This window comes from Procambarus clarkii, chromosome 8, assembly GCF_040958095.1.
Source record: "Procambarus clarkii isolate CNS0578487 chromosome 8, FALCON_Pclarkii_2.0, whole genome shotgun sequence".
NCBI lineage: Eukaryota > Metazoa > Arthropoda > Malacostraca > Decapoda > Cambaridae > Procambarus > Procambarus clarkii.
Window position 1 is genome coordinate 26638017 of NC_091157.1, and position 27094 is coordinate 26665110.

General features: G+C 43.2%; 1 long non-coding RNA gene across 1 annotated transcript in view; it reads left to right on the plus strand.

Moving 5' to 3' along the window:
* The window catches only part of LOC138358933 (uncharacterized), a 601113-nt gene extending 581034 nt beyond the window's left edge, over positions 1-20079 (plus strand). Inside the window, exons 2-3 of the long non-coding RNA XR_011225651.1 lie at positions 18377-18671; positions 18993-20079. This is a non-coding gene — a long non-coding RNA (uncharacterized lncRNA). The remainder of the gene's footprint in view (positions 1-18376; positions 18672-18992) is intronic.
* Positions 20080-27094: the final 7015 nt, after the last annotated feature.

Genomic DNA, 27094 nt, shown 5'->3' on the forward strand with positions numbered 1-27094 from the left:
ATCTACAGGCCATTTAAATCAGGTGATAGACAAATGTCATCATCACTTCGCTACAATAGTCTACCATTGGAGAATTAAGACCAATCTTAATCTCACACTATAATCTGAAAAGCTAACAACCCATTGACAATGTCAATCCAAGCATTATTATTCATCTAAGATAACTATCTTAATCCAAGAATATAATCTTAATCTCCTAATCTCATGCTTTCACTGGAGTGAAAGCAGCCCCAGAAAATCTGAAGGCAATCAAGCATCCCAAAGAGACCTACTTAAAAGAAAGGCAAACCCGAGAAGAAAATAAAAAGCAAAATGCATCATCACATCATGAATAGTGTAGGTACACATTATTACAGGTACAATTTATCCTTAAAGGAAATCTTTGGAGGAGTACAAGTGTTACATGCTTGTATGACCTACTTACATGTAATTACTTACCTATAAGTGGTACATACTTGTAACAATATCATATCACAAGAAAAAATCACTAAAAGTGAATCCACGGACAAAAACAAAAATGTCCCAACTGGGATCAGAAATTAAGGCAACAAAACTCATCATCTGCAAAGTGGAAACAGAGTAATGTTGGCTCATATGCTATATCACCCACAGTTAACAGAACTGTAGGAAATCCAGCTCCCAAGACAGATAAGACAAAAGAAGCTACAAGTGCACCAAGATGTCTATTCTGTCAGGAAGCACATACCTATCAATGCACAGCCTATGCAGATGCAGACTGTGCCAACATAATCAATAATCCACATGCATCACAGGCAGAGCCATAAGGAGATAATTCTTCACCAATTCTTCACTGTACAATTTTATGAGGTACCGAGTAATGTTAATGCCTTAGTAGCAAAAACAGTTACTACAGATACATTACCTACTGCACAGCTGGAACTAATTAACCAAGGAGTTTGCATTAAAACAAGAGTAGGAGTTTGCATTAAAACAAGAGTACTAGATCTTGAACCTAAAACTCCTGAAAAAATCACATCATACAGAAACTGTAATAGTGGCTTGGCTAGGCAAACAACAGTCACCACTTAACATCCTCCACATCATTGATTACAGACTAGAATCTGTGCATAAAATGTGGCAACTTGAAGCAATAGGAATAATTCCTGAACAACCAAGTCCTGATGATGTCTGTACATATAATCAGTACTTAGAAACTGTACAGTACCATTATGGACAGTATTGGGTAAGGCTATCATGGAAAATCAACCATAAAACCTTACCTACCAACTATCACATGGCTTATAGTCAATTTAAATCTCAATTAGCAGAGCTAAGGAAAAGGCCTGAACATTTATAACTACCATGAGATTATTGCTCAACAATTAAAGAATAAATTCATCGAAGTCGTGAAACCCGACAATAAGCAAACAGGCCATTTTTTACCACACATCGCTGTGATGAGAGAATAAAAAAACTACTTTACGGATAGTTTTTAATTGTAGCTCTAAATCTGAACCCCTTACCTTGAGGTTACTGTTATAAATGGTGGGCTGTACTATGGGGGATCTAGTATTAAATGGATGTAGGGGCAGTAGTTAAATTTAAGAGTTATCAAGTATGAGAGATCTAAAAGACCCGGGCCCCAACAAACATACAAGAGTAAACTTATCGTGGCTTATTCTGCAATTGTCAGCCTACAGGTAGATCATAGATCTCCTACACAGGAAGAATGGATACTCCTTTAAAACAAACTTACTTATTTATTAACCCCTTAACAAACCCCCATATACATTCACACCAATAACAATAATAATAATTGCTTTACCACACTATCTTACGTTAAAAGCCTTGGTCCACATAAGCAGGATACAAGGTTTACACTGAAAACAAGCTAGGGTAAAGTACTACTAGTGAAGAACCTGAAGCTTGAAGCAGCTTAGGGTAGTGAGACCATGTGGTACCCTAGCACAACACAACACTAGGGGGTACCCAAAACACTGGCAAATACTACCCCAGATCTACACCAATCTTACAATACCAGAGTAGGCACAATTTACATTCTATACATAACTTTGACACTAGACATAGAAATAGGTAAGGGAGAGTAGAAGGCAGAAGGGGAGAGGCACCGAGCCACACAGTCCAGATGTTTACACCTCGAAAGCCAGCAGAGAAGACCGCATCCAGCGACCAGATCAGGGCTCCAGAGTTGTGTGGTGCCGGGAAGAGCCTAATTGATCGTGTAGCTATATACATTACAATCTTCACCTATGTACCATATTGTTTACTTTACTCGGTCTAGGGAAAGTTAATAATTACTACAATGTTATACTTAATCCCCAACAAGGTCAAGAGTCTGAATGCTTTGTGAGCAATCAAGATTCGTCTTATGTCTGGCAAGGAAGATACAAACATCAACACCTCGCCATGCGTCTCACTAATATAACGTAGCTTATTTAGCTCAATTTGAACTCTGGTTTCCACTTGAGGAACCCAGGGTCGTAACAGTTACCTTGAGGTGTTTCCGGGGCTTAGCATCCCCGCGGCCCAGTCGTCGACCAGGCCTCCTGGTTGCCGGACTGATCAACCAGGCTGTTGGACGTGGCTGCTCGCAGCCTGACGTATGAGTCACAGCCTGGTTGATCAGGTATCCTTTGGAGGTGCTTATCCAGTTCTCTCTTGAACACTGTGAGGGGATTGCCAGTTATGCCCCTTATGTGTAGCGGAAGCAAGTTGAACAGTCTCGGGCCTCTGATGTTGATAGAGTTCTCTCTCAGAGTACGTGTTGCACCTCTGCTTTTCAACGGGGGTATTCTGCACATCCTGCCATGTCTTCTGGTCTCATGTGATGTTATTTCTGTGTGCAGGTTTGGGACCAGCTCCTCTAATATTTTCCACGTGTAAATTATTATGTATCTCTCCCACTTGCGCTCAAGGGAGTACAGATTCAGGCTCTTTAGTTGGTCCCAATAGTTTAGATGTTTTACTGAGTGGATTCTAGCAGTAAAGGATCTCTGCACGCTCTCCAGGTCAGCAATTTCTCCAGCTTTGAAAGGGGCTGTCATTGTGCAGCAGTACTCCACTCTAGAAAGCAGAAGCGTTTTGAAAAGTATCATCGGTATAGCATCTCTAATGTGAAAAGTTCTTGTTATCCAACCTGTCATTTTTCTTGCAGTTGTGACGGCTACTTTATTGTGTTCTTTAAAGGTAAGGTCTTCCGACATGAGTACACCTTTACATTGCCTTTTCGTTCTATGTTATGATTTGCCTGAGTTTTGTACGTGGTTTCCGTTTTTATATTTTCATTTTTTTCCATAGCGCATGAGCTGAAACTTTTCTTCGTTAAACACCATATTATTTTCTGTAGCCCATAGAAAGACCTGATCTACATCTGACTGGAGGTTTGCTGTGTCCTCTATGTTGCCTACTCTCATGAAGATCCTAGTGTCATCTGCAAAGGATGATACGGTGCTATAGGTTGTGTTCTTGTCTATGTCCGATATGAGGATGAGAAAAAGTACTGGAGCAAGCACAGTATCCTGCGGGACTGAGCTCTTCACGGTTGATGGGCTGGATTTTATTTTGTTGACTATTACACATTGGGTTCTGTTGGTCAGGAAATTGTAGATCCATCTGCCTATTTTTCCGGTAATTCCTTTTGAACGCATTTTATGTGCAATAACACCATGGTCACATTTATCAAAAGCTTTTGCGAAATCTGTGTAAATTACATCAGTGTTTTGTTTGTCTTCCATAGCATCTAATGCCATATCATAGTGGTCCAGCAACTGCGACAGGAAGAGCGCCCTGTTCTGAAACCATGTAGTCCGGGGTTATGGAGATGCTGTGATTTCATGTATTTTGTGATCTTCTTAGCACTCTCTCAAAAAATTTTATGATGTGCGATGTTAGTGCTATCGGTCTTTAATTTTTTGCCTCTGCCTTATTTCCTCCTTTATGAAGTGGTGCTATCTCTGCTGTTTTTATTATATCAGGAATAACGCCAGTATCTAGGCTTTGTCTCCACAGAATGTGGAGGGCCTGCGATAGTGGTTTTTTACAGTTCTTGATGAATATGGAGTTCCAAGAATCCGGGCCTGGTGCAGAGTGCATAGGCATACTGTTTATGGCTTCTTCAAAATCTAGTGGGATAGGGTGACGTCTGATATATGATTTCATGTTGGTATCATATCCATGAAACATTCATTTGGGTTATCAATCTTTAGTGTGTTTAATGGCTCACTGAAAACAGAGTCGTACTGCTTCCTCAGTAGCTCGCTCATTTCTTTGTTGTCATCGGTGAAAGTTCCATCTCCCTTTCGCAGGGGCCCGATACTAGATGTGGTTTTTTATCTTGATTTTGCATAGGAGAAAAAATATTTCGGATTTCTCTCTATTTCACTGATGGCCTTTTGCTGTCTTTGCCTCTCCTGGGTTTTGTATGATTCTTGTAGCTTGAGTTCAACTGTTTCTATTTCTCTACCTAACCTTCTTCGCCGTTCTTGAGATAGGGTGCGACTCTCAAGTTGTTCCGCGATTCGTTTTCTTCGCCTATATAGGGAACGACGTTCCCTTTCCAATCTGCATCTCTTCCTCTTTTTTCTGAGGGGTATGCGGTTTGAACATATTTCTAGTGCTACTGAGCTTATTTTTTTCAGGCACTGGTTCAGGTTTGCATTTTCTAGCTGTTCTTCTCAGTTTATTTCTGTGAAGTCCTGGTTTATTTGCTCCCAGTTTATCTGTTTATTATTGAAGTTGAATTCGCTGAAATCTCCTCCACCGGGAATCTGGACTGGTTTTGAAGGTCTACTCCCCATGGTTGTCATAACTTCAATTAAGTTATGATCTGAGTAACAGGTATTTGTAATTATTATGTTCCTGATCAATTCATCATTATTAGTGAAAATGAGGTCCAGCATGTTCTCCTTCCTAGTTTGTTCTACTATTTGCTGGTTTAAGGCAAACCTGTCGCACATCCGTAGCAGGTCATTTGCATGTGCCTGTTCATTTAGGCTACTTCCTGGTATTCTTTCTGATATTACTGTATTAGCCAGGTACTTCCATTTCAGGTGCCGTAGGTTGAAGACCCCAAGCAGGATGATGTTCAGAGCTGGATTTGTGAGGTTTTCCAAGCAGTGTTCTATTTTCATTAGTTGGTCTTTAAACTGCTGAGGGTTTGCCTCCGGTGACTTATATACAAGGACAATAACTACATTTAGAATCTCTATTTTGATTATCAGCACTTCCACCATATCATTTGAGGTGTTTAGCAGCTCAGTACAGATGAGTGTGTCTTTGATGTAGAGGCTGACCCCACCCTGAAGCCGGTGTTTCCTATCACATCTGAAAAGATTGTACTCCGAGATCCATATTTCACCATCATGGTAGTCCTTTGTGTTGGTTTCTGTTAGGGCTGCAAACACTGCATTTGCCTCATGAAGGAGACCATCTATAAAGTGAACTTTCTTGGATTTGCGTGTTTTAATACCCTGAATGTTGGCAAATATAAATGATGTTATCGTATTAGTGGAAGTTCTGGAAGCCTTACTTGGTGTTAATATCTGAGGGTCTGATAAGGAGGCCAATGTGTTTGCGTCCAGGGTGTGTTGTTTTGGAAGTGATTCGTCCAGTTTTGGTAGTAGGACGGGTGTTGTGTGGTGTAGTACCTGTGTGGTTGTTGATAATTTGTATTCCAGTCTTGTGGGTATCTCCCTTCCCCTCTGTAATCCTGTAGTGGTTCCATTTGACCGTTCCTCTCTCTTATATTTACTACTCTGTTTCTGCCTTCCTCTAAAAAAAATCCATTAGTGTCATATTGATCTTCCTGTCTATAACGCTGTGTACCTCTCACGTGGAATTCCGGACACTGAAGATTGCAGCATTTTTTGTCCCCTAATTGAAAATTGACATAATTTAGGGTGGAAGTATCTACACCCTGTTCCAAAACGGCATGTACCCCTCGCCAACATGTTCCTGCATTTTCGAGGATGCAGAAAATTGCATTTTGCTCCTAATTTTCCATATTTGCATATTCCTTTAGCGTAGAATTTGCAAATGTGTTCCGGTTTTGCGTTTTTCAAGGTATTTATATCTGTGTCTGTCTTGTCTACCTCTTTATTGGAGCCATCTCCGTTTTTCCTCCCAATTCCTTCATTTATGCACGCAGTCTCACTGTTGCTCTCGTCGTTTATATTACCTGGCTCTGCAATATTGATGTTATTTTGTACCACAATACCCTCTTCCTCCACATTACCCTCTTCCTCCACACTACTACTGCTGCGGTTCTCTAAACTATCTGTTCCTGAGTTTTGGTCGTTATCCAATGTTGTCTCTTCCCAGTCCGCATATATCACTGGTAGCTTGTCTGTGAATGATAATCTCTATGACTTGGGAATGTTTTTCATCAGTTTAGTTATGTTCTCTAACATTAATCTGTCATCTTTGCAAACCCAGTAAATTACTTGCCTTTTTGTGCATCCTGGAGATAATTCTGTACAGCCCAGGTGAAATCTTATGTTACAGATGCAACACTTGACGCCTACATTACCTTTTCCCAGTACTCCCGAACACTCGCCACACTTTTCCATTGTCTGATATAGTCACTGCTTGCTACCCAAAGCGGTGAAGTTCTGTGGGGAAGAAAATGTATTACCATGATTTGTGTCTAACCGACTAAGTAGCGCGCGCGCATTGAGCGGAGTACTTAAAAGAGCGCCAGCGGACTCGGCGACCTCTTGCTCGCCTCCTCCTCGCCAGATACACTACAAAACGCTCCGCCGCCATCCGTTACACGTGAACTACGACGCCAGTACCTCAGATGACTACTTGCCTTTGACATAGCCTTCCACGACACCCCCTGTCGTCTACAAGGGTGGCCCACACGGGGCTCCTGATTGAGTGAAGTTTTCATTGTTAGCCATAGGCGTTCCAGAGCAGCCGGCCCATCTCCATTATCCTAAGGTACAGTCCTGCCCGTGTTTCCCCAACACGTCCGCGTGTGGGGCGCCCTGTTTTAGTTAGGGATGTCCCCAGTGTCCAGCGTGTGCCCAGCGCCTGGCCCCGGTCGTGCATGCTCCGATGCAGTAGCTAGCTGCCCCCAGGTTTATTTGCCCTCTCTAAGGACCCAGCCGTGCGGGCTGCACAGCGGGGGTCCCTCAGTGCCGTGCCCGGACGTGCGTGTCGTGCCATGTACGTGTGGCTCCCCCTTCCGTACGAGGGCGGGTGGTGCCGCATCTGGTGGTGTCGCTCACGTGGCCAGGCTCAGTGGCGTGCTTGCCCTAGGCATGGTCCCTGGGGGCACCCTACGCCCTTTGCCCTAGTGGGCGCCTGGGCCATGAGGCGTGCACGTGCGGGCTCCTCTACGCCCACGTGGCCAGGCTCAGTGGCGTGCTTGCCCTAGGCGTGGTCCCTGGAAGCACCCTTCGCCCCTTACCCTAGTGGGCGCCTGGGCCACGAGGTGTGCACGTGTGAGCTCCTCTTCGCCTGGGGGTGGGCGGCGCCACAGTGGTGGTGTCGCCCATCTGGTCATGGCTCTCAGGGGCTTGCTTGCCCTAGGCGGGGTCCCTAGGGGCTCTGCTTCGCCCTCGTCCTAGTGGGCGCCTGGGCCACGAGGCATGCACGTGCGGGCTCCTCTACGCCCGTGGGCTAGAGTCGCCCACGCCTGGCGGCGTGGCCCATGCGGACAGTCTTAATGGTTTCCTTGCCCTAGGGGGCGTCACTGGGGTGTGGAGGTGTGCACGGCGTGGCCTAGTGACCATGCCTGGGGTACGGCGTGGGCCACGTGGACAGGCTCCTTACGGCTCTCACGCCTCTGGGGGCTGCACTAGGGGCCTTGCCTCGCCTCTCGCCCGGGCTGAGGGGCACGGGGTGTGGGCGTACCGTGCTCTCGCCCACCATTGAGGGCCTCCTGCAGGCGGCGCCCGGGACTGGGGACCACGTGGGGAGCACGTGCAGGGTCCCCCTATGTCCCATCCCGGCTGCTGATGTTCCAGCGGATGTGGTTCCTGCCGATGATCCAGCAGCTGAAGGCTCAGCTGGCGGTGTTCCAGCTGAGCATGCCCTTCCCGCCCTCAGTGCCATGCCTGGGAGTGCGTGTCGTGCAATGCACGTGTGGGTCTCCCTTGCACGAGGGTGGGCCGCACCACACGTGGTGGTGTTGCCCGCGTGACCAGGCCCAGTTTATTTATTTCGTTATTTATTTAATTATTTACTTATTTATACATATACAAGAGGGTACATTGGGATTGCGAGGATACATAGCGTAGAAGTAAAATTCTTGTAATGCCACTGGTACGCGCAGTGCAGCTGGATCGGGTGGTGACGCCCACGTGGCCAGGCTTGCTTGCCCTAGGCGTGGTCCTTGGGGGCCCTGCTTCGCCCCTTGACCTGGTGGGCGCCCGGGCACGTGGCGTGCACGTGCAGGCTCTTAACACCCGGGGGGGGGGGGGCGGGCGGCGCCACATTGGTGGTGTCGCCCATCTGGCCGCCACTCCAGTTGAAATTGAAATTGAAATAAGTTTATTGAGGTAAAATACACACAAAGGGATGAGGTAGCTCAAGCTATTCTCACCCCGTTCAGTACAATGTGTTAGTACATACATAGACACACATCACAAACAATAAACCTGTTACCAAACATTCTGAGAGATAAACATGTACATTTCCTCCTTCACAAGTGGTATGGTATCAGACGTACACAAATACTTTTATGACCTAGTTATACGGATAATTCAACAAAATATTAGTCTTGGTGCAAAATTCTTATATCTCTCAAGAATATCATCAACCTTTCCTTTGTGACACATCCAGGCTATTTGCTCAGGAACAGTCCTTATCTCAGTGTTTCTATATACATTAATCAACGGACAATCAAGAACATAATGGGCAAGGGTGTGAGACCTTAACATACCACATAGTTTACACTTCGTGTCATTATCATGAACGCCTATCCCATATTCCCAGTAATATTTGTACCCAAGCCTGAGCCGTATGTACACAGTCACTCCAAGCATTTCTCCTTTTACCATAAGTGAAAAGGGTGTTTTGACTCACATACATGTAGTGTTGCATGGTTAGACTTCTCTCATACATTATCCCTCTCCTCTCCACTCCTGCCTGTGCCTGAATATTTCTGATTTTACTTCTTATTTGTCTCATTGTGAATTCACATTCAATGTCAATTTGTGGTTTTGATGTGGCACGTTTGGCCAAGTCATCCGCCACCTCGTTGAGCACTATTCCAACATGAGATGGAATCCACATGAATTTCACACTATGACCTTTCAGCTGTATCTCAGCTATTCTTCTCTTACAATCCTCAACTATAGACATGAAGACTGGGTTTCGACTGTTTAAGGACTCCAGTGCTCCTCGGCTATCGACAAATACAAAAACATTTTTGTCGTCATGACGTACTTCCTCCAAACACGCCAGAATGGCCTGCAGTTCAGCTTGTGTGGATGATATATAATTACTAAGCCGGAGTTCAATTTTCCTGTCCACAGTCCCAAACTCCGTATATTCCCTTATTAGGACACCACACCCTGCCCTGCCATCCTCCACCACCGACCCGTCGCAATATACATGTAAACTGTTGCCTCTTGGTAACCGGGATATCATGCTTCCATACGTACACCGTAATTGTCCCGGTTCATGATGAATCTTTTTCACATTGAGGGGTACAATTTCGACGTCTATTTTCTGTACTTTCCAGGGAGCAGACATATTACCCTGTCGAGAGGGTTTACAGCAGTCAAGTACATCGTATTCCCTGAGGTCATGAGCTAATCCCCTCGTGTAGCGTGTCTCCCTCAGTTTCCTGGAAGTGTGTACGTCACTCAAGCAGGTCTGAACACTCTCAAACAGCTTATCCCCTCCTTTTCTCCGCATGAAACGAATAGCTACTCTAGTGTTAATGTCACGGACTCTATCACACACACTCTGTAAATTTAATTCCATTCTCATTATTTCAATCATTGCATTTCTTTGACATCCAAGAATAATCCTCATAGCCTCGTTCTGTATCAGCTCTATTTTTTGAATTCTGCCTTGGCCTGTGTAAGACAAAACGGGTGCTGCGTAGTCTATCAGGGACCGAACAGTGCTTATGTATAACATCCGTAAGATAGGTACCCCAACACCTTTACCAGAAAAAGCTAGTGCTTTTAGAGGATGCAGACGGGCTTTACATAAGGTGCTGATATGATTTATTTCAGCATTCTTACTCTCACATGTGTATCCAACATACATGCCCAGATACTTGTACTTCTGAACACGGCTCAGTTCCACACCATTTAGAGTAAGTGTTATATTTCTTCGTTTCCTATACTCATATTTGGTTTTATCTGCATTTATAACTAAGCCTAACTTGTGACAGGTTGTACCAGTATGTTAAGAGCAGTTTGAATTTTGTTCCCGGAAGTGCCTTGTATAAGAATGTCATCAGCATATATGATCGTCGTGACCCCTGGAGGATACATTTCTGATGCTAATCTGTTCATTAATACATTGAATAAGGTGGGACTTAATACTCCCCCTTGTGGGGTACTTAACTGAAACCTCCGTTCCTCAGACATGCATCCCTGATAATACACCTGACCTTTTCTGCCTTGTAGATAATCCCTTATCCAGTGTAACAATCTCCCTGTTATTCCCAGATTGGCTAATTCGTATAAGATTACTTCCCCATTGGCTTTATCAAATGCTCCTTGTAGATCAACAAAAACTCTACAATTGTCATCCATATTAGACAAACACTTTAAGAGACAATCCGCAGTACTTTTGCCTTTGATAAAACCAAAGAGATTACTGGACATGTTATCACCTACAAGGTAGAGTAGCCTATTTAACAAAATCCTTTCCATCATTTTACAAAAGCAGGATATTAAGGAGACAGGTCTGTAGCCACCGTTTGACTTAGGGATAGGAATGATGACTGCCTCTTTCCATTTTCTTGGTAACTTTCCCTCTCTATAACTCATATTAAACAAATCAAGTAAGGGACTAGGTTTCATACCGGCTAAATAATTAAGAATGTCATACGTTACTCCATCTTTCCCAGGAGCAGTAGAGCTGCCACTTTTTATAGCATCCAGTAGCTCATCGTGAGTTATCTCAGTGCACGCTATAGATCTTGTATTTAAGGCACATAAAGTTACTCCATTTCTAATATTTTCCCATGACTCAATGGTGATTCTCGTGTCTGCAGGTAAGGACTCCATACCAGCAGCACTAGCCCATTTATCTACTAACTCATTAGCAACCTTCCCTGGATCTGAGTGAGCAATGAATTTGGTCTTACAACCCCTGACTTTATTTACTGCTCTCCATATGTCTTTAAGGTTCTTAGTATTACCAATGGACTGAGCAAAGTCTTGCCAGTATCTGTCCCGCGCCTCCTTCCTCACCTGACTGCATTCCCTAGCCACTTCCAACATTGTATTTTTCTCTTCATCCCTCATTCCATTTTTTATCCATTCTTTATGTGCACTCCGTAGCATTCTCTCCCACCCCTTGACTTGCTGATCATTGGAATATTTAAATTTCTTAGGTCCATGCGTCTTGCTTCCCCTGCCCTCGTTATTTTCCCTCTGTACTAATTTCTCTATGTTCTCGACCATATCCTCGTAAAAACTATCAACGCAGAGCGGCGTGTATTGTTGATACCAATCTCCCATATTTTGAATAAAATAATTTTTCATATCTTTATTAATATTTAGCCTTTTCCTTTGAAAGTGGACTTGTTTTTTCCCCAGTGGTAATTCAACGTTCAAGGCAAAGTGGTCACTAAGTAGTTCCCGAACAACCCGAGCTTCCCCCATAATCCCCTGAGAGTTTAAAATGCAGGCATAGTCAAGCCGTCCTCCCCTGATGTGAGTTGGTTCATTGTTTCCCAATAGACAGGTATCTGGATGATCTTGTAGAAACTGTAACCACTTGACCCCATTAGTACTAATGCTACCCACTGTCCCAAGGCTTGTGTGCCGAGCATTAAGGTCCCCAATGACCAGTGAAGGATCAGTATAAATGCAGTCAGGTAGATAGTTGGCGTCGAAGCAGTTCCTGGATACATACAAATTAACTACAATAAATTCCCCTTCCCTTAATGATAATTTAACACAGACACTCTCTATACCTTGCGTTTTTGATGGCGGTTCTACTAACTCTGCTAGTATGGAGTTCTTTACATCAATTGACGTGCCTCTGATGTTATTTGCGGCGAAGAGGTGAAACCCTTTATAACCATTTAATTTCAATAAGCCTTCATTCCTATCCCCTGTCTCCTGGAGAGCTACAACATCAATATCATTTCCCATCACATAACAATGAACATCTGTAACCCTGTTTCTTAAACCATTAACATTCCATGACAAAACTTTCAGTCTAGGGTGATCCATTATTAATCAATTCACTGCCTAAGTCATTCCCTATAAATTCACTAAATGATAGCCATACCTGGCATAACATCTCCCACCTCCTCCCAAGTTCACCAGTAAAAGCGACATTGCGATTCTCAAGAGATTTTTTCAGCCCTGAGATGTCCATTATTGGCCCAAATGATTCCTTCATTTTATGTGTAATTATAGGGTTCTTCCTTTCACTACGACTACCATCATTCACACACACTTCACTTTCTTTCATTTCAGCACTCAATATTTCATTATTGCCCTCAACCACTATATCCTGATTTTCTTTCACAGTTTTGTGAATTTCCTTGACCTCCTGAACGTTTAATTTCGCCTCGATGGACTCGATTCTCTGCCCAAGATTTTGGAGGAACTCACCAACTTTTCTTAGTTCAGCCCACACCTCCTTGGCCATATTATTATGACCCTCTTTCTGAGCCACAGTAGCCACTTCACTCACCGTTACACTGTCACTGCCGGAGTCCTGAGTGGTGGCGTGGCTGCTTGTTGCTTGAGCCTGACGAAGTAAAGGAGACTCCTTTACCCACGCATTCGTCCGGTTCACTGGTGCTGTTTGGGGCAGACTGTTTTGCTGTGCTCCCGGTGTCTGGGTAAGAGCTCTTGCCTGCTCTGTAACATTCACCGGCCGGATAACACCCATACTCGGCCTCTTGCTACACACAGCCGAGCTGGCATTGTGAACGCCTCCACAGTTGCAGCATCTGGGAACTATTTTCTCACCCAGATTAAGTCTGTTTCTACACACATTAGAGAGGTGAGACTTTCCGCAGAAACGACATCGTGGATCATTTTGACAGCTCCAGGATTTATGCCCCCATCTGCAGCATTTCAGGCATATTATGGGCTCTTCCACATACTTTGCTACATGCCTGTAGCCAGCCCCGGTGATGAACACTTTCTCGGGAACTTCACCTCTCACTAAAGCCACCACCTGACTCCTAGCTTCACCTTTAATAAGGTGACGCTTGGCCCACACAAATCGTTGGTCGTCGAGGATGAATTCGGGGTCCAGAATCTGAGGGTATTTATAGATAATTACCTTCGTCAGCTTCTCGTTCCCCTCCGGTATTTCCATAACAATTCCATCATATCCTTGCTGGGTAAGATACTCCACTGCCTCCATAGAACCTACCGTTAAGTAAGGTCTGTTTACACCTTCCTTCAGCAGGGGCTCGAACTTGCGGTGTTCTCTTCCAAGTGTGACTGTCCACAGCAGCTTCTGATGATAGGCCAGCGTGCATGAGGCAGGGAAGAGAAGCCTCCATCTCCGCTGACCCTCACCTTCCTGACATCGTTCCGTCCGTTTGTCGACATCAGTCTCGGCGTCGTTCTTCATTCACTTGTCGTTTCCGTTAAGTGTACCATTACTGTCAACACTACGCCTTGCATCCTATCTTAACCGTTTCTTCTGTTGCCTTGTTAGAACGTCTTGATACTCACCCTCCTCGACTGACTGGCTGTTTTCTGAGTCCATGTTAATATTGCCGTGGGAAGTAGCCAGTTCTTCTGGTGACTGAGTCTCCATCGGTGGTGGGGAGGCCTGTGGTTGTGCTGGCCTCCACCCCTCACACACACACACACACACACACACACACACACACACACACTAAATATATGAATCAGCAAAATTATAAATTAAATATGCAATCTGGTATGCACATGACTTGAAACTGGAGTTATGTAAATTAATTGGATCAGGTAAAGCATAGTAAATTTTATCATAAAACTGAGAAATATCACACACACACAAAATATAAAATATATAAATCAGCAAAATTGTAAATTAAAATCTGGTATGCACATGACTTGAAACTGGAGTTATGTAAATTAATTGGATCAGGTAAAGCATAGTAAATTTTATCATAAAACTGCGAAATATCACACACCCACAAAATATATAAATCAGCAGAATTGTAAATTAAATATGCAATCTGGTATGCACATGACTTGAAACTGGAGTTATGTAAATTAATTGGATCAGGTAAAGCATAGTAAATTTTATCATAAAATTGAGAAATGTAAATTTCATGAAAATAATTAAACAAGTATACAACGCACAAGTATACAACACCCCTCACACACACAAAATATATGAATCAGCAAAATTATAAATTAAATATGCAATCTGGTATGCACATGACTTGAAACTGGAGTTATGTAAATTAATTGGATCAGGTAAAGCATAGTAAATTTTATCATAAAACTGAGAAATATCACACACCCACAAAATATATAAATCAGCAAAATTGTAAATTAAATATGCAATCTGGTATGCACATGACTTGAAACTGGAGTTATGTAAATTAATTGGATCAGGTAAAGCATAGTAAATTTTTTTTTTTTTCCTGAAACTGAGAGATGTAAATTTCATGAAAATAATTACACAAGTATACAACACTCAACATGTAGTACAATATGATACTTAATAATGGATAATATGTAGAAAATTTACACAAAAGAATTAACATGTAATGCAGAACATGTAGCAATAAGGCATCAAGAATTTAAAACAAATTAACTTTCTGTAAATGTGTAAATAATAATAATAATAATAATAATAATCACTGTGGAAAGAATACAAGAATATTCTGCAATGTTATAGCAACTGCTGTAATTAGCTTATAATAAAGTTATAGAGTACAGTACTATAAACACATACTGTAACATTTAATATAAAATGCTAAAGGAAACTTCAGATTAAGGTCTGGGGAAAACATAAAATTTGTCTATAATGCACTTCAACTGCTGAAAAAAAAACAATATTATTTATACTTAATACACTGCACCAGAATGTACTTGGAATCACTTAACATAACATTACTAATGAACAATGGAACTTGTAGCTCCAAACACCACAAAAAAGGAATTGAGTGAGGAATGGGCAGCTAATTCCTCTTATCAAGTCACTGGAGGAAAGAATATTTGATATACAGGGTTATTTCCTTATTAAATCGCAATTATTGTATAGCACAGTGTGTACCAGCTATAGTTTACTTAGCTTCGGGCTGTGGTATCTTCAGAACAACTTTGGCTATCGTGGAATACAATCCACGAGGAGTCGTGTGGGGAGACGTGAGTGGCGGCGTTGTTTACATCCGGAGGCGATCCTGGCGTCGGTTTCCTGAACCTGGGCTGACGTCATGGACTGGCGTGACGTCATGGGCTGCCGTGACGTCATGGGAGGACGAGGGCGACGATTACAGAAACGAAGAGTACAGATGAATGTTGCATTGTAGAAAATACTCCATCCAGTGAGCAGTACACTTCACTTCAAAAGGCGCTGGAGTTGACACTCGGCGGTGTTAACAGTAGCTAGGGAGCACCAACTAAAATCTGGGCGGGTAGGCTGCAGCGTCACTGGACGTTTGAAGTTCAAAATGGCTGGGTGAAAGCTGGCCTTTCCTCCTCCCTGGATGAAGTAATGTTCTTGTTGGCAATAACTGGCTTACTTGGAGACGTTGACTTAGTGCAATAGTTGTCTGGTAGGACCCTGGACTAGTAAACATCGATGAAAGCAAGTGCTGCTGTGCTAGGTGGGTTGTGCTTGCTATGGCGTCGTGAGAGGCACACGAGGGGAGGTTTTGTTTGAGAAATATCCCTCCCTGCTCACCAGTATTGTGTGTTCCACTTTCCTTTTTGTTTGTATTGTTACTTCCTTATGTGTAGGTCTTGCTTAGGGTCTTGGAGTAACACTTCTTGATAGTATTACTTGAGGTAGGATAAATATCAGCACACAAGGTCCTGTACGTCCTGCCTCTAGCGTTGTCTGAGAGGAACTGCCACTCCAGTTACTAAGATTCTTTCCTACGAGAAAGATTAAGTTTTCTTTATGCTTATATCCTACTTTAATATAAATCAAGAATTACTTCAGTTCCGAAGATTCGATTCAGACGAATCCAGCCAATTATTCTTTAATATTGTTATCCTTTATAGTTATTATTATTTTTTATTATTCTTATTATAATCGTCATTAATCTATTCTTAATTATTGGATAGAGAACACCTGCTGTACAACATATCTGAGCAGTGCGCAAGTGATTATTAATCACTGGCTGGATCATCGCCCTTACTGTTGTTATTCTTCATTGGTATTATTCTTTATTATTTATTCTTTATTATAATTAATTATTAACCCAGTTGCTGAAGTTCCGGCTGGCGAGGTTCCAGCCGATGATCCAGCAGCTGAGGCTTCAGTTACTAATAATCTTTACTTTAAGAAAAGATTAAGTTTTCTTTATGCTTATATTATCTTTAATAAGTCAAGAATTACTTCAGTTCCGAAGATTCGATTCAGCCAAATCCTGTCAATTATTCCTTATCATTGTTATCCTTTAGTGTTATTACTCTTTATTATTCTCTATTATAATCGTTCTCCACCTGTTCTTATTATATATTGGATAGAGAAAAACTGCGATACCTCATTACTCGATGTCGTATAACACAACTGAGCAGTGCGCCAGTGCTGCTAAGATGGTACTAGGGAGTATGAGTCGTGGCACATTGTTGATGGAGCCTAGTGCAAGTGCCAATGCAATGTCGGAGTACACACAAATGAAGTCTCAATTATTAATCAGTCATTATGCCTGGTTAGGTCTATTCACTTTTCTCTGTTTATTATCATCCCTAATATTTATTTATCCCATATTTATTTACCACATATTTATTTATCCTATATTTATTTATGGTACATATATATTTATGGATTTATGTTAAACAGGGCAAGTAGTTTCAGGCATTGGTCTTACTACTTCTTACACGACTTTACAGTCCTACATTTTACTCTGGTTAAATCTTTAAAAAAAAAACTCATTTGTTGACTCCTCATTTGTTGACTGCCTGCGGGCAGACCCAGCAGCTGATGTTCCGGTGGGTGTAGTCCCTGCCGATGATCCAGCAGCTGATGGCACAGCTGCCCTGGGGTCAGACCCAGCTGCTGAGGTTCCCGATGATCCAGCAGCAGCTGATGTGGTCCCTGCTGATGACCCAGCAGTTGATGGCCCAGCTGGTGGCGGTCCAGCTGAGCAAGTCCCCTGGGGCCAGGCACAGATGCTGATGTTCCGGCTGAGGTGGTCCCTGCCAATGATCCAGCAGCTAATGGCCCGTCCCGGCTGCTGATGTTCCAGCGGATGTAGGTCCCGCCGATGATCCAGCAGCCGAAGGCTCAGCTGGCGGTGTTCCAGCTGAGCATGCCCCTGGGGCCACGCCCAGCTGCTGAGGCCCCGGCTGATGGGGTCCCAGCCGATGATCCAGCAGCTAATGGTCTGCCCCGGCTGCAGATGTGGTTCCCGCCGATGATCCTGCAGCCGCGGGCTCAGCTGGCGGTGTTCCAGCTGAGCATGCCCTTATGATGAATAATTTATTATGATAGTTATTATTAATTATTTATTTCTAGTCAATAATTACGTTTTATTATTATATGCTGCCGACCACCCACAGCTGATGGCCCAGCTGGTGGTGTTCCAGCTGAGCACGCCCCCAGGGAGCCAAGCCCAGCTGCTGATGTAGTCCCAGCAGATAGTGTCCCGTCACGGCTGCTGATGTTCCGGAGGATGTGTTCCTGCCGAAGATCCAGCAGCCGAAGGCTCAGCCGGCGGTGTTCCAGCTGGCCATGCCCTTGTAATTAATGATTTCTTATGATTTTATTATCAATTAATTATTTTAGTTAATATTTAATTCGTATTATCATATGCCCCAGCTGTTGAAGTTCCGACTGACGAGGTTCCAGTCGAGGACCCAGCAGTTGATGTCCCAGACGGTGGTATTCCGGCATGAAGTTGCCCCAGCCGCCGACGTTCTGGTTGCTGATGTTACGTCAGATGGGGTTCCCGCCGATAATCTAGCAGCCGAAGGCTCAGCTGGCGGTGTTCCAGCTGAGCACACACAGTTGCCCTCTTTATTTATAAACGATTTCTTTTCTTTACATTTGTCATTCTTTATATTCCTTTCTAATTTACGTATTACATATTGTTAGTTTTGTTTCTTGGGGCCAGACCCAGCTGCTGACGTGCCGGCTTTCGTGGTCCATGTCGACGATCTAGCAGCTGATGGCCCAGCTGGTAGTGTTACGGCCGCTGATCGAGGCCCAGCCCTTGGTGTTCCGGATGAAGAGTTTCCAGCCGATAACCCAGCAGCTGAGGCTCCAGAATGAGGTATCCAGCCGAGGATGTCCCAGCTGCTGAAGTTGATATCTAGCGGTGTAGAACCGAAGATACCGCAGCTGCAATGGTCCAGCTGCCGAGGCTCCAGATGGCGAGTCCCAGCCGAGGATTTTCACGGGAGAAGAAGGCAAGATCGAATTTTCTCTCCATTCTTAATAATAATTTCTTTACAGTTCTAATTCGTCTTGTTTGAGCGTAAGTGGTTTCGCAGTTCGATGCCCACTTAACATCCTCTTACCTTGGCCTGTTGGCATTATTTAGTATTTCCCGCTGCATAGCGATATGGACATCGCTGCACTCTATGCAGTCATTTGGAGCCACCTGCAGTACACTGCCTGCTCTGTGTTTTAACATTGACTTATAATTTGCCTTGTTATTAATAATTGCCGTACTGGAGCCTACTAACTACTAGATGCTGACATTCACTATTTCTCTTCGTCTCCCGCAGAGGTGGCGTCTGATTGTTCCAGGAGTTAGCACTTATTGTATCTGGCAGTACCATCACTAGGCTTCTATGCTACTCCCCACTCAGTTATGCTTGGGACTTCATTCAATTCTACCCATTCCTACCTTTCGCTACAGGTGTCGCATCCAGCCATCCCCACTCTTGCAACCTAAGTTGCCAGCAGTACACTTAGGGGTGAGTTCCCCCCAATGTGCCTTTGCCTTTCACGTTACCACTACACGCCAGCTTCTGCCCACCCTTGCTGCTTTTAATACTTCCAGATCCTCGATAGAACGTGCACGAGGAAAACCATTGATGATCGAGGAACACGCGGTGGGGCCCGAAAGGCGGACCACTGCTCTCATGCCCGCCGTGAGAGGTATCCTGGGAGGCTACTACATGCTTCTAAGCTGCCACCTCCGCGGGGCTCACCACAGCGACAACGACTGACACGGGGTCGACCCTGGGGAGTCGGCCTCGGTGTGGACAGCGTTCACTTTCCCCCATCCGCCCTGGGGCTAGCCTTCCAGGACTTGTCTTTGTGAGGGCGGGCTCCTGCAACGAGGATGTACACGGGATCGACCAGTCATTTGCCATGGTGATAAGCACTCCCTGCATGGAGTACAAACCCGGTAGTATGTACTCCTCCCAGGGTCACGGTTGGTGGGCTCTCCCGCCCTCTATGCCACATGGCTCGTCAAGATGGCGCTCCGTCGGCCTCCCAAGGGAGCTGCGTCAGTTAGCAGCATCTGCCTAGTAGACCCGGAATGGTACCTTTTTCAGTCAGGGAAACCTGACTGTTTTTTAATGGCCTCCCCAGGAATACGGGCACGCTTACGACCACGGTAGCGAGAAGTCATGTTACTACTTATAGCAGCCAGCTTCCGCTCGCCCTTCGGGGGTGGGGGTTCCGCGCCGCTGGCCCTCACGGGATTGGGGGTGCTCCGACGGAACCTCCAAAGTGATAAGCCAAGAATACCAAGAATTGGAATTACCATAAATTCAATCATGCAACTTGCAATTACTAATTAGAGATGTTACTTCACTGTATTTGATTTAATACATTATCGTTATAACGGCTATCCATTAATATTATTTCTGTATAATAATTTATGGTTATTCACTAATTAGTATTAGTCACCATAATTATTTATCCACTTTAATTATCCATTTATCTGTTATAATGAGCTATTATGCTTCTTCATATAAGGATTATCAATTATTTAATCACGTATTATGAATATTATTATTTATTAATTTTTTGTATTTAATAAATAATTATTATTATTATTATAAAAATAAAATAAGTCTCCCACTCTGTGAGCGTTTTCTTCCAACCGCAGAAGTATTGTATTGTATTTGTGGGTCACTGTATGGATTACTTGTTGATGTCAGTCCTTTTAACTCCTTATAAAATTATATGTATATATTTATATATTTAATATTTATAATATTATATGTATACCATATATTTGTAATATTATGTATGTTATTTTGTTCAAACTTTATGGCAGGTACTTAGCCTAGGGTAGCGAAGCTGGTCCCCGGTCGGTACAGGTGACCTCTTGTTGTCCCAGGTTGATGTCACCAGTTTCCAGTTACTCGATTTATAACTACTGATGCCGCCTCTTGCCACTATTCTATATTTCTAGTATTCTATATTTATAATATTCTATGCACGATTTTCCTTCACTTCCAACTTATATGTTGTTGTGATACCCGTTCCACTTCACCGTTCCACGAATCACCATTCACTATATTTTTTTCCTCATACATGCATGTACACAAAGTCTCGTGCACTGGCTCACACGTTGTCTCCCGTTTATTCTCTATTTAACACAAAGTTCCATGTTAATGACTGTTTTCAATTTTCCAGCGGATCACTATGCACTTTGTTATGTCTGTAATCAGTAGTCCATGGCAGTAGTCCTAAGAAATCCCGGTTAATGTCACGATTTTAATGGAGCGCCCACGATACGTCTTCCCCCTCCCTTGACTTGACTGGATCTACGCAAGGAACCAGTCTAAATGATTGTTTGCAAACAGGTCCATGTCTAACTCAGAGATTGTATGACATACTTCTGAAATTTAGACTTAACAGATATGCATTTTCAGCAGATATAAGCAAGGCCTTTCTAAGAGTTGGCTTACAGGAAGAAGATAGGGACTTCACTAAGTTTCTATGGGTAGAGAACCCAGAAGATCTTAATAGTCCTATTGTGACGAACAGATTCGGTGTTATTTCTAGCCCATTTTTGCTGCAGGCAACTCTCGATACTCATCTAAAGAAATCATCAAGTCCTTATAATGCTGAAATCAGTCAGAATCTATATGTAGATAATTTTCAAGGGACGTTTAACAGTACTACTGAACTGTTACAAATATATCAAGAAGCCAACAAGGAGCTACAAGGTGCCAACATGCCACTACAATCATGGGCCTCTAAAAATGCAACATTGAATAATCAAATAGCAAGAGATTACTCTGAATATCACGTACCAGAATCACAAAAGGTGTTAGGTATGGAATATGATCTAATCTCAGACACAATATCAATTAAATCTGTATCAGTAAATTATTGCATTGCTACAAAACAGGATTTGCTTTCACAGGTTAGCAAAGTATTCGACACACTTGGTCTACTAAATCTAATAATAATAAAAGTTTTTATTTAGGTAAGGTACATACATACAATAAATTTTTACAAAGATTGGTTGACTTATAGGTAGAGCTAGTACATACAATGCCTAAAGCCACTATTACGCAAAGCGTTTCGGGCATGATAATCTTAAATGACAAGCTTAATACTAATTGAGCATAATGAGTAGAATGAAAACAAGAAATGAAAACATAGATGAAAAAGCAGCACAAATACAATTATGTCAACAAACAGCGCCCTTAAAAAAAAACAGACATTGGTTGACAATAGAAGGGTAAGGTAGGTTACAGGGAATTTATTAGGTATAGCTTCGTTTTTGACTTAAACTGGTTGAGTGAGGTACAGTCTTTAACATGGTTGGGAAGGTCATTCCACATTCTGGGCCCCTTGATTTGTAGAGCATTTCTAGTTTGATTAAGTCGTACTCTAGGAATATCAAAACTGTATTTATTTCTGGTGTGGTGCTCATGGGTTCTGTTACAACCTTCAATGAAGCTTTTGAGGTCAGGATTAGCATTACAGTTCAGCGTTTTATATATGTATAATACACAAGAGAGAATGTGCAGTGACTTAATATCTAACATATTCAGAGATTTGAGTAAGGGTACCGAGTGATGTCTGGGGCCAGAGTTGGATATTGTCCAAATTAAAGTTGGTATTTCCTCAAGGGCACCAGACTTGGTTTTAAGGGAAAGGATTATCTCATTGACGTCAGCGGAATTAATAGGCTTTAGGTACAGAGACTGTGGATAGTTACCTGTAAGATAGTCCTTAATGTCAGTACTGGAAGATGGAATATCATTTGCATGGGATGAACCAATGGAAGAGAAGAACCTATTGAACTCAATAGCAGAATCAGAAATCCTTTAACTATCAAGTGGCGATTATTGGTGCAATTATAGAAGCTTGGAAGACTAAAGTTGGTTGGGATGATCCACTACCACTCTAGTTACAAAAAGCTTCGATGGAAGTGGCTCAAGAACTTTACTGGACTTTAGTCAAAAACTTTAGTCGATAAGATAATCTTTCCGAGACATATAGTCGAGGAAAATGATGAAGTAACACTACATGTATTCGCAGACTCGTCAGCTAAAGTTTTTGGAGCTTGTGCTTACTTAGTGACTTTTAATCAATCATATCTTATCACCTCTAAGGCTAGAGTCGCTCCATTAAAAAAGAGGACTTTGCCTCAGATGGAACTAATTGCATTGCTCACTGGCACACACTTAGCAGTGCATATCAAACAAGTCTTGTCTACCATGAACTTCAAAGATGTCATTATATGGTGTGACAATGAAGCCGTCTTACAATGGGTACGAAACGACAACTGTCCGACTCTATATGTAAAAAATAGCATCTCAGAAATTAAAGAAATTTCTGCAGGCTTTCAACTGTTGCATGTACCAACAAAAGATAATCCAGCTGATCTCTTATAAACAGGTATGACGTTTAAACATTTTACAAAGGCAGATATTTGGTTACACGGGCCTCGATGGTTAGTGAATGGTAGTTGGCCGGAAGAACAGCCAAACGTCATTACGACACAAACCATACCTTCCACCAGGCAGCAAGCTCAAATATCAGTCTTGGATTGTACTCGTTACTCCTCGCTCGTCAAGTTAATCAACGTAACACAGAACGTGTTTCATTATCTCATGAAAAGAGGTATAAAATACACTTTTCCAGATGCACTTATATACTGGATAAGACAAGCCCAGAGAGAAACTTATGCGAATAACTATGAAAATCTTCCGCATAAGGCAAATCACAATCTCGGTCTGTGGATAGACCAAGAAAATCACAACATTCTGCGTTGTGGAGGGAGACTTAAACACGTAGATATCAGTCTAGATACCGTGCATCCATGACTTTTCCCAAAAAATTATTGGATCACAAGGTTGATTGTGTTACATACACATCAACAAATCATCGAACATGGAGACGTGTTAGACACACTCACACATATCAGAGAGCAGTACAGGATTCCTCAGGGAAGACAGTCAGTCAAATCAATCTTGAAAAATTGCATGATATGCCGAAGGGACGATGCAAGAACTTGCTCTTATCAAGGGTCACCACCCCTACCAAAGGAACGAGTGGTCCATCTACACCCTTTCAAGACGACAGAAGCAGATAATACAGGAGCAATATATCTATCAGGGACTGCAGATAAACAACCTTTCAAGGCATACATCTGTCTGTTCACCTGTTCCACCACCAGAGCAGTACATCTAAAGGTAACACCCGATATGACTGTTCAATCATTTATCCAGGCATTCCGCAGATTTGCAGCACGCCGATCATGCCCTAAGCTCATGATTTCAGACAATGGAGCAAACTTGGTAGCTGGAGAAGCATGTCTATGGGAAATCTGTTCCCATCCTGTAGTTACTTCTATACTGGAATAGCGTCATTGCAGATGGAAATTTATCCCTCTGAGAGCCCCATGGCGTGGAGGATATTGTGAATGGTTAATAGGAACTGTCAAAAGATCCTTGAGAAAATCTCTACACCATCAGAAAATCAATCATCAAGAACTCCAGAGAGTAATCATGGAAATAAATTCAAGGGTGAATAACTGGCCGTTGACATGCATACTTGTCTGATGATCCTACTCAACATGAGCCATTAAGTCCTGCCCACCTAATGTATGGAAGACTTCTGACTCCAGTACCATCTCTAGTGGATGATATCAGAGATCCCTCATATGTGGGTCAGAGCGAGTTGGTTCAGGGTGTCACGTGGGGGTGGGCGGTCCGGGGCTCCGCTAACACTCGGCTACTAGGGGCTCAAAGGCCCAAATACTCAGCCCCTCCGACTCCCTGGATTCACCGGAGTCTCCTTGGTCACACAAGAGAGGACCAACAATGCCCACCTCCGCAGGTCTTTGCTTCCACCACAAAGGGGTGCCACTGATTCACCCTGGAAGCCCTTCAGTCAAACACGGGGAAACTGCTGTTAACAGTTCCGGCCTAGACCCGTGGGGGAGTGAAGGAAGACTCAGGCTTACCTATAACCATAACCTCCCTGAGTCTTGCCTGCCAGACAAAAAAAAGGTTGCGGGAACTCCTTTCCCGCCTGTCTTCTCTATCTTCCTCTTAGCAAGGTCGCCAGCTGGGTTATTATATCTGCACCCCAGCGATGCAGTTCAGTGGGTGTATTATATATTGTTGGTAGCCAGAAATGTATGCTCATAGAGAAATATCATAAATGGAGGCGCACTCAAACACAGTAATAAAATGTGTGGATTTACTGACGCAAATTACATGAACACACACACACAATCACAAGTAATACATGAATATGGAATATGGATAATGAGTCTGGAGATCGTCAGCCTCTTCTTCCACGACCTCCAACACTCCTTCAACTGGGCAGAAGGACAGGAGTTTCACACTCTCACAGGAGGGCCTCTTCACCACGTCGGCACCTCTTCTTCACTGTCCTGTCATCCATACACACTGTCCTCTCTGACAGTCCTGGACACAAGCTGCCTTGCAGCCTATTCTACTATTAAAGTAATGAAGTCTTGCTGCCACATACACAAGCAAATATTGTGGCCTAATTAGCCTACTCATACAAGGGGTAATGGGAGGGAAAATGATCTACCTTACATTCCTGGCTCACGACGCCTGTCCCTCGATGGTGTGAGGTTCCCACGCTTCCTTGGGTCGATCCTTGACGATCCAGAACGTTCCACAGGTCCTCAGGTGTCGTGAAGCCTTCGCGTCGTCGCCGTTCCAATCCCTGAGATTCAGCTGCCCCAATCCTGGTTCATCGATGGGCGCTGAGCTAATCACTATTTTTCCCCCACACTCGCCTCTCCCACAAGGCGTTGCTCCTTGTCCTAGGCACGGTGTCGTCCTTCCAAGATTCTCGGTGGATGTGACCCCAGTCACAGCTGGGCCTGCTCGCCCACCTTCCAGACCTCAACGTCCAGCCAGCGGCGCCGCCCAGCGTCGTCGCCGACTATTTTCCAAGTTTGGCACTTCTCTGCTCACTGAACTTGGTTCCTCTTTTGCTTCCCAGAAGCGCAGGGTCTCCAATAACTATGATGGGCTGCGACGGCCAGCTCAATCCACTGAACAAGGCTTGCAGAGCCTCCAATCCCTGAGAGCAGACCGAGGCGCGTCCTGTCGCTTCCACGGTCAGAACAACTCTGACGTTGGCGCCGCCCGGGGCACTCGGTGACGTCATGGCGGGCCCTGATTTGTCGCCCGCGACCTACGTCGGCCAATCCGCGATCGACATAGTGTCCCTTCCAAAAGGTCATACCTGCCGTAGGGGATACTGTTTCATTTTATAACAGGGCGCCAATTTTCCTTTATTTACAACTTATAATGTAACTTCTTTCCTTTTACTGGCAGCCGGTCTGGTCGCCACATATGTCAATAGACTCCCTGAACCTCAGAGAATCAGTAGGGAGAGCTGATATGACTCTTTAAGCCGGCAAACGAAAGAAATAGGAGAGGGCACCGTAACAAGGGGTATAAGCATCTGTCCAGCATAATCCAAAAATGGAATGATGTTTGGACAAAAGAATATCTTACATCTCTACGAGAACATATATAATAAATAAATAAATAAATAAATGTTTATTTAGGTAATGAACATACACACAAGAGATTATACAAAGATTGATGGATTTATAGATAGAGCTAGTACATACAATGCCCAAAGCCACTATTACGCAAAGCGTTTCAGGCAGGAAATGACTAAATTAATGACTAAATGACTCATTAATGACTAAAGCTTAATACTAATTGAGTATAAAGAATAAAATGTGTTGAGAACAAATAAAAATAGAGATAAAAAAGAGGGGAACATGGCTGAAAAAGCAGCACAAATACAATTAGGTCGACAAACAGCGATGTTTAAAAAAAAAAAAAAACAGACATGGGATGACAATAGAGGGGTAAGGTAGGTTACAGGGAATTTATTAGGTAGTGCTTCGTTTTTATCTTAAACTGGTTGAGAGAGGTACTGTCTTTAACATGGTTGGGAAGGTCATTCCACATTCTAGGTCCCTTGATATGTAGAGCATTTCTAGTTTGATTAAGTCGTACTCTTGGAATATCAAAACTGTATTTATTTCTGGTGTGGTGCTCATGGGTTCTGTTACAACCTTCAATGAAGCTTTTGAGGTCAGGATTGGCATTACAGTTCAGCGTTTTATATATGTATAATACACATGAGAGAATGTGCTGTGACTTAATATCTAACATATTCAGATATTTGAATAGGGGTACCGAGTGATGTCTGGGGGCCAGAGTTGGATATTGTCCTAATAGCAGCTTTGTGTTGAGTAATTAGAGGACGTAAATGATTTTGGGTAGTAGAACCCCAAGCGCAAATACCATAGTTGAGATATGGATAGATGAGGGAGTAATAGAGAGTCACGAGGGCAGGGCGGGGTACATAATATCTGATCTTAGAAAAAATGCCA